Below are 14,085 nucleotides of genomic sequence, written 5' to 3'. Positions count from 1 at the left end.
TAAAAAACATCTATTATTTTGTGAGAAGATGCACATTTTTTTAAATTGAGAAACTAAATTTTGAAGTTAATATAGTATCAGTTTATTGTACTTCAGATTTCCAAAGCACAAGCATTTCAGAACACTGAAAGACTATATTTAGAGTGAGATCTACATATTCCATACAGATGGAATAAGTCCATGAATATATGTTGGTATCATCCTCGCCAGTCCTAATAAAACTCTATCTTTAGTGTGTTTGAACAAGACTTAAGTTATACATGAAAACTGAAACATCAAACCATTATATATACCCTTGAAGTGTAGATAAAATAATTTTGCATCCATACAATATTTTTAAATGTTGACTTTAGCAAAAACTTAAAATTCCCCTGAAATTTAAAATGAAAATTCATGATGCACAAAATTATGAAAGAAAAAAATGTCTTCTCCAAATATCCCATAACTTTTTTGAACAAAATCTCAGTGTTGTGATTTAATCTTCCTCATTTACATTTGCCAAGTGTATATGAGTTTACAAAGTGTTTTCACATGCAGTACAACATTTAACCTGCACAGTGGCCTTCAGCGGAAGTGGTGTTATCATACTTTTAATGATGAGATAAGAGTCTCATAGATATGAATAACCATCTTCATCACCACATATCTAGGTGGAAAAAATGGCAGAATTAAAGTCATAAGCCCTGGTTTTCTGAATCCTAACCCAGAGCTTTTTTTCCCAAGAGATCATGATCAGCTCTACCAACCTCTGCTCAGATCTCTATTTCTGCCATCCGCTTTACATACATATAATAGGTGAGGGCAATGTAAATGTGGTCATTTAAAATTTATGTGCTTCTCTTTTTTTTTAGAGATTTTATTTATTTATTTGAGAGAGAGAATGAGAGAGAGAGAGAACATGAGAAGGGGGAGGGTCAGAGGGAGAAGCAGACTCCCCACTGAGCAGGGAGCCCGATGCGGGACTCAATCCTGGGACTCCAGGATCATGACCTGAGCCGAAGGCAGTCACTTAACCAACTGAGCCACCCAGGCGCCCTGTGCTTCTCTTTTTAATTTGACCCTTGTTGTATTCCCCCAATGGTCTGAGCATAGCTTAACTAGAATGTGAAATTCTGTTTTGTATCCTAAAAAACTTTGGAAAAGATCAGTCTCAGTTTAATTATCTGGCCTTATGACAAGTGCTTTCCTCCTTTCTCCAAATCCATCTTGTCTTTGCTTGATTTCATTGTAGACTTGAAATTGTACTTGGGACATCATCTTGCCACCCTGAGAAGAACTGATATCCCAGATGTGTCCTTGAAAGCTCACTTCCAAAACAGAGAGGAAAATAGGATGGGCTTTCGTGGGCTTCTGATCAAGTTTAAAGAATTGTCTGAGACTTCTGTTCTGCGTGTCTTTCCAGGGGAGGCTAAACCTTAGATTTGGAGGCTGCCTCTCTTGCTGAGAGAAGGATGTTTATTGTCCATTTCTGCAAATTGACTTTCTGATCTTTCAAATTTGGGGAGACTGTATCAGAGTTATTACTTGCAATATTATCTTCTCAAGTTCCAGGCATTCCCTGGTTGTTGTAGAACTCATAACCCTTGTATACATTGTGTGAATACTCTTTGCACTGATGAGAAGCACAAAGGACCAAGCCCAGTGCACACTTACGTGGGAAAAAGTGCCACATGATTCGATAGTACATGAATCTGCCTGAGATGGTGATGGAAGGTGTCATGCTAAGTCATAGGGCACAGGGAGGGCACCACTCACAGGTGTGCACGTCCAGTTAAGTCTTGTGTGCATCCTACACCTCCTACTGCAGACCAACCATTTTTTCTTTGGAGTCATGTATACAATATGCAGAATGGTTATGCAGAAAAAAATCCATGGCAACAGCACATACAGAGCTTGTTAATTTTATTTGAAAAAATAAGCTTACCTATTTTTCAGTCTTAACTTTTTAAAAAGATATGTTTCTTTAGATTTACCTGATTCAGACTCGAAAAAAAATAGTGTGGTACAATTATATTATTTAAATTCAATTAGCCAACATATAGGCTGTACAATTTTTTAAAGCAATAGCTTACCATGGGCTTTATGAATAACCTAAAGGCTGTTCACCCTTCCATTTAGAAACCTTGGAGGCCCCCTAAGAAATGTTAAGGGGGACTCTGAGTGGAAAACCAAAACCATAAGCAAGAGTAAGAAAAATAGGATATACACAAAATAAAAGGATATAAAAGATGACGCCAAATATCTGAAACGTGGAGGGGAGAGGAGTAAAGAATGAGTTCAAAAATAAGCGACCATCAGCTTAATATAGACTACTATATGCAGAAGATGTTATATATAAATTGAAAGGTAACCACAAATCAAAAAACAGTAATAGATACACAAAAAATAAAGAGTAAGGGACCCCAATATATCACAAAAGAAAACCAGCAAACCATGAAAGAGAGCAAGAGAAGAAAGGATCAGAGAAAAACTACAAAAACAACCACAAAACAAGTAACAAAATGGCACTAAATACATATCCATCAGTAATTTGAATGTAAATGGACTAAATGCTCCAATGAAAAGATGTAGGGTGACAGAATGGGTGAAAAAAAAAAAGACCCATCTATACTCTGCCTACAAGAGACTCATTACAGACCTAAAGACACCTGCAGATTGAAAGTGAGAGGATGGAGAAACATTTAGAATGCAAGTGGATGTGAAAAGAAAGTTGGGGTAGCAACACTTATATTGGACAAAACAGACTTTAAAACCAAGTCTGTAAACACACACACACACACACACACACACACACACACACACACACACACACACACACCTTGGAGGTATTTTTCTGTCCTGTGTATATTTTCATCTGCAAGAATGTTCTCTTCTCGTCCTCCTAGATACCTGGGACATGTTTTTATTCTCTGCAGATATCTTCGAAGACTGTTTAAGACCCTAACCATTTCATCTACTCTTAGCCTCACCTGAAAGGCAAAAATCCCTAAGATCTGGACACAAATGCTGATAAATACATGGGATTATGAAAGGTGCTGCCTCAGCAGAAGAGGTTGCCTGCCGCCTTTGTTCTCAAGGAGATACATATTTCACCTAGTAGCCAGACACCCAACTGCTGCCACAATCAGAAAGCTCTGAAATGTATTTAAGCTAATCATCTTTGCATATAAGCTTTTGTTGTTGAATCAGGGACCTTCTAGATGCAAGGCACAGAAAACTTTTTTATTATTATTATTATTATTATCTTGGTTTTTATTTTTTTTCCTTCTACCTTGCACAAAACAGCATCAAGCCTGTCACGACTACCAGTAAGGTTCACTGATCTGTCAACATTCACCCCTGATGAAGACAGTGAGAGAAATCTGTAGCTCCGGAGAGTTCAGGAGAGAACCAAACAGAGTGTTTGCAAAAGAGCATTTTTATATGTTTTCTTGTGACAGCACTAGTTTAACAGAAAATAGTTGGAGTGTGCCAAAAAAGGGGAAAAAAATGAAAGACAGTAGTAGTAAGTTAGGCTAGCATGACATGATGGATCTGGGCTATGACAAACCGAATTGGAAAAAAGCTTCCCTGGGGACCAACTATACCAGGTTTGCTGAATTGTATTTCTTGATTTCTTACTGTGCAACAGTGCTTTTTACTGTTAGATTGACTAGGCTTCAGAATATTTTTAAAATTGTACAAATCAAAATCCATGTAGCTTAAAAATGAAGGATGTAAAAGGTTTAGGAGTTTGATGTATTGAAAGGCATTCTGTATTCCCTCATGTGAGTATTAAATATACACTTTGTCTGTTTGATGAATTTTAAATCTTTGTGGAAGGCAGTACACACGATAGCAGTTTACAGGGCTGAAAACTCTGGTTGGGAAGAAGGAGATAGATTGTAGAGATTCAAAGCAGCTTTCCTCTTATCCCACCCAGATGTGCCCAGGAATTACAACTTGCAAACTCTGTAGGTTCTCATTTGTTCTGAGATGTTGATGTAAAGGGCAAGTAAAGAAACCTAAAAGCTGAGGCGCCTGGGTGGCTCAGTCGTTAGGCATCAGCCTTTGGCTCGGGTCATGATCCCGGGGTCCAGGGATCGAGCCCTGCATCGGGCTCCCTGCATCGGGCTCCGCTCGGCAGGAGGCCTGCTTCTCCCTCTCCCACTCCCCCTGCTTGTGTTCTCTCTCTCGCTATCTCTCTATCTGTCAGATAAATAAATAAAATCTTAAAAAAAAAAAAAGAAAGAAACCTGAAAGCTGAGCCCCTCTTAAAAGTGTGATGCCTTATTCTTATTACTTGTCCTTTTAATTCTTATGTAGTGGCTTTCATACACCCTGGACCAGGTGATTTCTTAAAAAAGTCACCCATAATAAGCCTTGAATGAAAGCCTCCATGAAAGGACTATATTAGATTCTCACATGATTTTCAGTATTTTAGCTACAAATAATAAATAATTACAATAAACAGTTTGGGTCTGATTTTCAAGAAGTTTACAACCAACTTGAATAATTCACTTAATTGTCAGAGTGCAAAGTGATCAGTATTAAGTGACATCCAAGCTCAAGGCAGACAGCAAACTATCCAGCGAGCTCAGGCAATACAATTCCATGATGTTTCCCATCAGTTATTCATGTCAGGGAGAAGGTGTAGAGAAAGTGGGTTGGTGTAAGTGAGTTTTGGTTGAGATTTAATAAAATAGAAGATCTAAGCATTGAGAAATGAAAGCTACATGGCAAGATGTAGGTTCAGAAAATATTCAAGTAGGAACCCCAGACTAAAATGCTTATGGATGGCAAAGTAAAGAAATAAAATGATGTGTTTTAAGTGTTGAGGAAAATAGGGTAATTTCAAAACTGGAGTTTGCTTCTCCCATCTGAAAAAAAAAAAAAGCCCGCTGCTTTTTGAAATCACTGATACATGCAGGAAAATGGAGCAAAATTGCCAAGTCTTCTGGTTTTCCAGAAGCAGAAATCTGGATTTTTACATGAACTCTCTTGATTTTAAACATTAGCAACTAATTTTTAAAAGTTTACATAATATTATGTGGTTCAAATAAAATACACCTGAGATTTGTGTTTTAGCTCATATACTTTCAGGGTATGACCTCTTTATTAATTAAAAGAGGCAGCTTGAATTATGAATACACATATAGAAAGTCTTTGAGTTTGAGAATGTGGAGGGTGAACTATTCCGGTAATTCTAAGAAACAGTTTTAGCAATAGCTGGCCCCAGTGGGTAAGACTAAAGACATAAAAGGGATTTAGAAGTCAAGGAAATACAGGGGCTATTGGAGAGGTAATTAAGGTATCTAGGATGGTGGCAGGTAACAAGGTAGAGAAGAATAGCATCAGTTAAGTGTTGACATCATTGAGGTATATGAAAGATTTGTCTGGGAGGCCTTGAATGACAGAGAGAAGAAAGCAACAGGGTGTTATCAACTTGCTAATGAGATTATCAGTCGGGGGTGGGGGGGAAGCAATACTGTCCTGTGGCCTGAAAGTAGCATTGGGCAGATCACAAGGGAATGCCCAAAGTCTAGACAAAAGAAGTAGAGAATTACCAACAAGAGCAAAGAGAAAGCCTAAGTGCTTTTGACCTGGTTTGATAGTTTATATCAAAAATGTATCAATTCAGTTGGTTAACTGAATTCAATTCTGTCAAAAAAATATACTAAAGACTTACAATTTGTAAAGTATCAGATTAAATATTTTTGGGAGGTACAGGGGACAATAATAAATATGAAGACACACTGTCCTTAAGATATTTAAATCTGTATGGTAACAGCAGACACACACACACACACACACACACACACAGGCACACAGGCACACACACACACACACAGGTACACACGCCTATGTGTTTTGTTTCATTTTGTTAAGTGCTATGACAGAAAAGCAAAGCATTTTTGCATGGCAGTTCAAAATCAAATGATTGTTTTCAAAGAATTGTTTGAATGATATATATATAAATCAGAGTTCTCCAGAGAATCAATAGGACGTACATACAGATAGATAGGTAGGTAGATAGATGGATAGATAGATAGATAGATAGATAGATAATTATGAGGTATTGGTTTACATGATTATGAAGGCTAAAAGATCCTATGATTTGCCACCTGCAAGTGTGAGACCCAGGAAAACCAACTGTATCATTCAGACCTAGTCCAAAAGCCTGAGAAGCCAGGAGGAACTGATGATGTAAATCCAGTCCCAGGGCAGAAGATGAAATATGTCCTAGCTCAATCAATGAGGCAGGAAAAAAGGGACAAATTTCTCCTTCCTCCAGTTTTTGTTCTATAAATACCCTTCAAAGATTAGATGATGCCCACTCACACTGAGGAGGACAATCTGCTGAGTCTATTAATTCAAAAGCTAATCTCATCTGGAAACACCTTGACAGACACATCTAGAAATAATGTTTAATCAGAGCACCCTGTGGCCAATCAAATTGACCCATAAAACTAACCATGACACCATGTAATGGTGTTTTCCCTAATTCTAAAGAACTCCAGTGCTTTATTATCTGGTGGGTTCCTTTCAGAGAATCACAATAGCAAGCCAGGGGGAGTGCTCTGGAAGATATCAGGTAATCTGGATAAGACCCTCCTTTCTTCCTTTTTCACCTCGGTCTTTGAGATCTGGTTCAGGTTAGCACTCAGCTAATGAGCAGTGAGTTAAAAGTTTTAATTAGGATGGCTTGATCTGAATTCAAATGGATTCAGTTTGAACCTTTGCCCTGTATCTACCCATTTTATCATTGCCCTGCTTGGATATGATACCAAAGCCCACTTCCTTGCCTCCTCAAGGTTGGGGCTGAGACTATCATTAAAAAGTAAATTCTTGGTACAAGCCTCTAGTATCTTTAAGACTTGTATTTGGATACTGGACAAAGTTAACTAGAAATTCATTTAGGTAAATAGAGCAGGTTTTAAAATTTCAGAATAAAAATATTTCAGAAGCTGGAAAGTTTCAAAACACTTTTGGAGAGCTGTAACTACTTCTCAGAGAAATGTCCATTTCTCAGTGGTGTTAATGGACAGCTATGGCCGAGTGTCCCCAGATTAATAAGTGTAAGTAACGGTTGGCTTTTCTGTCCTATAAACACATCCTGTTCTTATTTTGAAACACAGTTGCTTGGACTTTGCAATGATTTACCAATTTATTCGGACATTTAAAGTAACATTAGCTTCTAGCCCATAACTTGGAATATTGTAAAAGGAGAAAGTTAAGATAAATCTATGGTTTCTATATAAGTATGGTTGCTGGTTTTTTTTAAGTTAGATTAATTACTCATCAATGCATTTCTCAATATATAATGCAGGAAGATTCCAATACTACTCAATTATTTTGATCCATTTACACCTTAAACTAAGGAAATAATAGGGATGCCACCCCTACTATTCATAGATGGTTATTCTCTTTGGTTTTTGTTTTATTTATGTGTAAATATGCATAGTTCAAAACTTGTTAGTAGCAACGCTAATAATGTCATTTATATATTTCACCTTGTCCATTTAAAATGGATTGTTCTATTTATAGAGTAACAGCCTGTAAAATTGAATTAAAAAATTTAATAGAAAAGGCAGTCCTTTTTAAAAATTATTACAATAGAAAGAAGCATAATTTTTTTCTTAAATTACTCCCAATGCAAGTTTTTTTAAAAAAAATCTTTTTTTAGTTCCAAAACTTTAAAATAGTCTTATTGATTTTTAAAAATAATTATTTATGTAAAATAATTTATAGCAGACTTCGGTATTTGAAATATATATTCTTATAATAGGAATTTTACAAGACCATTAATTTTAGCAGTGCTAGGAAACACAACTATAATTTAGGAGCTATTGTTGATTGTTTCTAGAAATAGATATTGACCCCATTAGTTCTAAGTGATATAACATTACTGAGCCGAAGTATTAATCCAATGGTAGCAGAATTAGTGATTTTAATTGGTATTTTTATTCAAACCCTTCCTTTAGCATTTAGATTTCCTTTAGCTTATCATATATAAATATAAATGTAAAATTTAAATAAATTATCTTAGAATTCTCATTTTTTTTAAAGTCATTACAAAGTTAATGTCTGTGGAGGCCCCACTGCCTAAAGTCTTTTGTTTGTTCTAGTCACTTTGGTATGCGTTTGGGTCTGGTGGTAGTGCTGCCACCCGTTCGGACATTGTTTCATTAATCAAGAGGGCACCTGGGGTTCAGAGAAGCCTTGTGGCCCAATAATCAATCACTGAGTCATTTATTCATCAAGTAATGCTCTCAAGGAGAGGAAGTCATCATCAGCAGCAGCAACAAAACAATAATAGCAACTAGCATTAATTGGGTCCTCATTATGTGCCGAGTATGGTTCCAAATTCAATGTGTATAAAGATATTTAGTCCTTACAACAAATGAGGTGGTTTGGAGAAGATTTTATGAAGTTTCTTAGCTGGATATGCTATGTAAAATATTTACACATATAGCATGTGTATCTCCATTAACCTTATCTTTATTCTTATCTTAGGACCCATAGATGTGTGGCGGCGTGGGTGCGGGGGGTGGGAGGTTACTTGATGAAGGCTACCCTCAAACAAATCTACCACCAACAAGAGTGTGATTTGTATTCATTTTGGCAGAGGTTAGATTAACACTGACTTCAGAGTTTTGAACCACCTCACAGCATCAAAGATGTCAGGCTTTGTTAATGATGCATAATCCCAGAAGTACCTGATGAAAAGGACTGAAAGTGCTTCAGATATGGGTCTTAATTAAGGCTGGGTGTTCTGTGTGTGTGTGTGTGGGGGGATCTGAAAGTGATATATGTGTTGTAAATATTGTGTTAAAATGATAATGTGGTGATGGACTGTCCATATTCAAACTCGAATTTAGGTATTATTTGATGGCAGATACCTAACACACACAAACATACACACAGGCAAAATTTTTTTTTTTTTTGTTTATTTAGTTGTAAAATTCTGTACTTAAGAAGAAGAGACAATAGCAAAATCAAGGATATTTATGTGGAGGACTTTACTCTAAAACATTTTAAGTGCATTCGACAAAAATTCAGTAAAGATCTGGGAACTTAACTCATGGTAAACTGGCCTTGCTCATCTTTTTACTTAAAACTCCTTTGGTGTTTGTCATGATGATAAATGATCATCTCCCTGCTAAGCCTTCCTTTCCCTTAAACCTGAATCCTAGTAAGCACCTTTCAAAAGTCCAAGTCAGTCTGCTGCACATCACTTACTTTGGAGTTTATGGATGAGTTGAGAAGCACTGGTGAGCTATGATGCAAGTTTAACACAATTTTCTCAGAATATAAGTACCAAGTAGGCAGGAAAATATTACCACATGTATTTACTTTGTGCTTTCTGAAACTTCGCTATTTTATGCATTAATAATAATTTTGGTAAGATGGGTATGCTTCTCTCCAATTTACTGATGGGCAACAGATTAGTTGGGATCACACTAGCTACTGCAACAAATAAACCCCAAACCAGGTAATGGATCAAACAGAACAGAACTTTTTTTGCTCACTCTTGTTAAGTCCAGCATGGGCATTGGTGATTGCAGGCTGCTTTCCTGCAGGCAGTACATCAGGGCCTCCTAGAGAATTCCTACCAGATGGACCCAGTGTCTTTAACATGTGGCTTCTGAGGTCACCATATGCATCTGCATCAAGCCAGGGAAGGGAGAATGAAGAAGAGGAGGGGCATACTTGGACTGGAAGTGACACACAGCCCTTCTGCTTATGTTTCATTGGCCAGAATGTGGCTCACCATTTAAAAACAAGGGGAAAGGTTTGTCAAGTATGGTCTCTGGGGGGAAGCCACTTCCCAGCCATAAATGTGTACTGTGGAAGGGAGACCACACATATTTGGTGTGGTCAGCATCATCTGCCAAAAGCAGTCCAGAAATATCAGCAATTATCCCAAAGAATCCTGGGCTGATGCACTGATCAGTGACTGAGGAGTCAGTCCCCCGTCCCTGCTACCTCAACATCCAGCCTAAGGCTCTGGGCACTAGGTCACTGGTCTCCAGCCAGTTGGAATGTGCTTTCAAACAAGTGACCTGTACTTAGAGAGAAACCAGAAGGGAGTGTAACTGAATACTAAGCTAATAGGAAGAAATGTGATCCTATCAAAATAATAGCCCTCATGTATTTAACACTCACTGTATTTCGGCTATTGTTCTAAGCACTTTATATATGTTAGTTTAATTAATACTCAGGGTGATGTGAAAAGCAACAATGTTTATTAAGTCCATTTTACAGTTGGGGAAACTGAGGCATGGGGACATGAATAAATTCCCCAAAGCCATATGGTAAACATCAATTGGAATTGGATTTAAATCTAGGCCATCTAATTCCATCAGACTATCACATCTCCCATGGAAGAAAGAAAAATGTCATTTGAAAAGAAAGAAGAAAATTGGGAGGAACAGTTTCTTCCTGAAAGAAACTTTCTCTAATTAGACTTGGCTTAGGCTACACAGTTTATAATCGTGTGCAATTCATCCCAGTCTGCAGACTCCTGTTCTTCTTCCTACCTTGTCTATATCCTAAGGGCTTGGCAGAGGGCAGAATTTTTAAATGACCTCTAATCTCAAGGAATTTAGATTCTGTTGAGAAGAAAAGAGATTTCTAAAACTGATAGACTAGGACAGTCATGATTAAAGGACAAATAAAAGGCAGGCAGTAGGATTTCCAGGAAGGGTGGGACCAATGCATATGGATTGTCAAGAGCGTGTTCATGAAGGATGTGAGACTTTAGCTGGTCCTTTTATGAATAGAGAGGAAGTACAAAGGGTTTCAAAGGAGAAAGATGATAGGAACAAAGACTCAGATGGATAAAGAGTATTTGTAGCAGCATGGCTGTAATAGAAGGCAATTTTGGGAATTAGTGAGAGTTATATCTTTATCCATTTTCACTTTAGAACTTATTTTTGCATATATTTTTAATTCAATGTAACCATCTGGTGAGGCCTGGCACTCTACAATTTGTTGCAGTAGTAATGTTTATCTGAAGAGCTACGTATGTAGGCACAGGAAAATGAATACTGGGTTCTGGGAACAAAGACTGGGGAGGGATTTCCAAACAAATGCCACCTTCTACTCATTTCAACAAGTGTGAGAGTTAAGGAATGTGCTCTACTGTCATTACATTTCTGTTACAGAGAACCTAACCAGGTTCTCAGTGTTCAGCCTGTCCTGCTTCTAAGTACCTTTAGAGTAACTGACCATTCTTCTGTACCTACATCACTTCATCACTTCTCATCTTTCTTTGCCTTTTCATGCAGAGAACACTTGATTCCTTTTTCCAATCAGGGGATGAACCCCTGGATGACATTGAGAGAGTTCTGAATTCTCTGAGGAGCCACCTCTGACTATTACTGTTCTTCTTTGTCAATCACAGAACACTTCCAGTGACATCATTGCTGTTTTCAGTATTATGCTGTTGCTGTAGGCAGCATGAAATTGACAAGGAATGGCACAGAGAAGAGCTGAAAGGGCACTTCTGTTTTTTTGATGCATCTGACACCTGTAGTTACAAGAAAGAAAACAGCTTTCATAAGCATATTGCTGGGTGATGTGGAAGGTGAATGATTATTTAGAAGTAGCTTTTCTGTGCACTTTTACCCGGAGAGTATCTCCCTAAGTAGAAGCAATCTGGTCAGATAGTTTCCTAGAAGTCTCTGAATCAGGAGTTAGGCTTCAGTGAAATCCCAGTCTAAACCTCAGAACCTCTTGGTCAATGAGGTAGGAATCCTCACTTGCTCTGATTTTTATAGAATATGTCTTTTGTTTTAGCTTATATGCTTGCCTGTGTTTCTTCTATTGAAGTAACTATATCATAGCTAGAAAAACTAGTGTCCAGAGTGAAAAAGAAAAAAAAAATACCTTTTTTTCTTTTGGTGAAGTCTCTCCTAAGAGTGAGTAGACACATCTACCTAAATTATTATTATTATTATTATTATTATTAATTATTATAAAAACAGGTCTGACAGGTAAGTCATGGGAAGTGAGAGGACTTAAACCTACATAAGGTCAGTCAGTTCTGTTGATAACCAGGGTAGTTTTAGCACTAAGTGGACAGATTACAAAATTGGGAAATGATTGATCATACTGGCTAATGATCACACACCATCAATAGTGCCTTGAACCTGAGCAGTCATACTGAGTCTACAGTATTCAGTAGTTGACTCTAAATCTTCACCTTCCTTAGCATTCCACAGTGCAGATGTTGTCCTGATAACTCTGCTTGGTGGCTTTCGTGACACTGTCATCCTGATCTTTCTTCAGTTGCCTCACCATGATTTCTATCTTGTTCCTTTTTAACCTCTCTGTGTGGAAGAGTATTTGTGTCTTTAGCAGCAACTCAGAACATTCTCAGGCAACACTGTTGACTTGTCTCTCTTACCAATACATCCTTCTATTCCAGGCGTATTATGATGAGTGCATGAAGCATGATGAGAAAAGATATCATCCGTCTTACTTACAAGCACTATAGGAAAGAAAAAGAAACTTCTCTGTGTAACTGTTTGCATGTCTCCTAAACCATGGCAACTAAGAAAAACTTCAATTATTGAAATAAAGTTCTACATCCCAGACTAGGATGAATAGTCAGCACAGAGCCTCAATATTTCATATATATGCAGTTAAGCAAAAATAACAAGCAAGCGAACAAACAAAAATCCACAGGACTGTGACAGGTGCCAATTACTAGGCTATCTGCTTCGTATACAGTATCTCATTTTGTGATCACCCCTTAACAAATGAGAAAACTGAGGCATAGAAAAGTTAAGTAATTATCCTAGGTCACACAACTAGTAATGGCACAGGAATTTTTATTCTTCCCCACAGGAGCCCTAGATTTTAGATAGATTTTTGCATTGTCTCATATATAGTGCACCTTGTTTGGACCTTTTGCTTTGGCCGTTTCCCTACATTCTTATGTCATTTTGTAGATTTACCATTTTAATTCTTAACTTAGGTTGCACTGGGTTAACAAGTATCATCCTCTTTAGTGGGAGTCTTTTATATTCCCTGGCACATATCTAGTTATCAATTGATTATATATATATTCTTTATCACTTCTTTATCACTCTGGTTCTCTATCACTTCTGGCTCTAGATCACATCCTGTCCTCAGATATCTCATCCACATGTGTATTACTATACAGATGTTGGTACGTCAGCCTCATCTGTGTATTTCCATATGGAAGAATTAATAAAAAGGTAATGTTATGTGTTTTGATGAGCACTGGGTATTACACAAGACTGATGAATCACAGACCTGTACCCCTGAAACAAATAATACATTATATGTTAATTAAACAAATAAAAAAATAAAGGTAATGTTAGGATTCTACCTCAAATGGATGTAATCCCTAGTTAGCAGCTTCAAATACTGAAACTCTTTATTGTCCTCTTAGCACACCATGGTATTGACAGTGCTTTGTTTTACCTTATCATTATAACATCATCTCTGAGAATTTCCTCTTATATCATTATAAAATGATTATGGCAGCTTCACTAAGCCTTATTCATGTGAATGGAAAATTAGTGCCATAAAAAATTTTCTAATAATTATTTTCCAAAACATACTGGTGCTTTTCAAACTTAAACTCATTAAACTGATTTGAATCTCACTTCAGCAAATCTACACTGAGTGTTCTTATTAATAAGTCAGTCTCATAAAACTTTTAGGTAAAGATTTAATCAGAAAATATATTAGTAAAATCCACATGCATGACCTTGATCTCATCACATATTTAGCAACAGTGTATATGGATCTCAATACTTGGAAGTAAGTATCAAAATAATTATATAGTAAATTAAATTATCAAAATAATTTAAAAAGTAAATGGTATACCAGATACTGTGCTAGTTGTTTTCCATTCATTATCTTATTTAAACATACACAACTTCCTTCTGAGAACTTTTGTTGCTATTTTACAGAGGTGGTGATTGAATGTCAAGGATGTTAAGTAACTTTCTCTGAGTCACACAATTACTGTGTGGCAAGAAATTTTTTGGAATACACTTCTCATAGATTCTAAAATCCTTATTGTCTTAACTCTGCTACCATTAATTCACATTTCTAGCCCGG

The 14,085-nt window shown here is 36.9% G+C and overlaps 1 protein-coding gene across 3 annotated transcripts in view; it reads left to right on the top strand.

The window, feature by feature from the left end:
* The window catches only part of ARHGAP15 (Rho GTPase activating protein 15), a 604,646-nt gene that overhangs the window by 157,141 nt on the left and 433,420 nt on the right, over positions 1–14,085 (top strand). The window lies entirely within an intron of this gene.

The sequence above is a fragment of the Eumetopias jubatus genome, unplaced genomic scaffold (assembly GCF_037043125.1).
Source record: "Eumetopias jubatus isolate StellerSeaLion01/CBP00866 unplaced genomic scaffold, mEumJub1_p1.0 scaffold_3, whole genome shotgun sequence".
NCBI classification, from domain to species: Eukaryota; Metazoa; Chordata; class Mammalia; order Carnivora; family Otariidae; genus Eumetopias; species Eumetopias jubatus.
The sequence above is the reverse complement of the archived record's forward strand: the minus strand, read 5'-3'. Positions and strand labels throughout refer to the sequence as shown.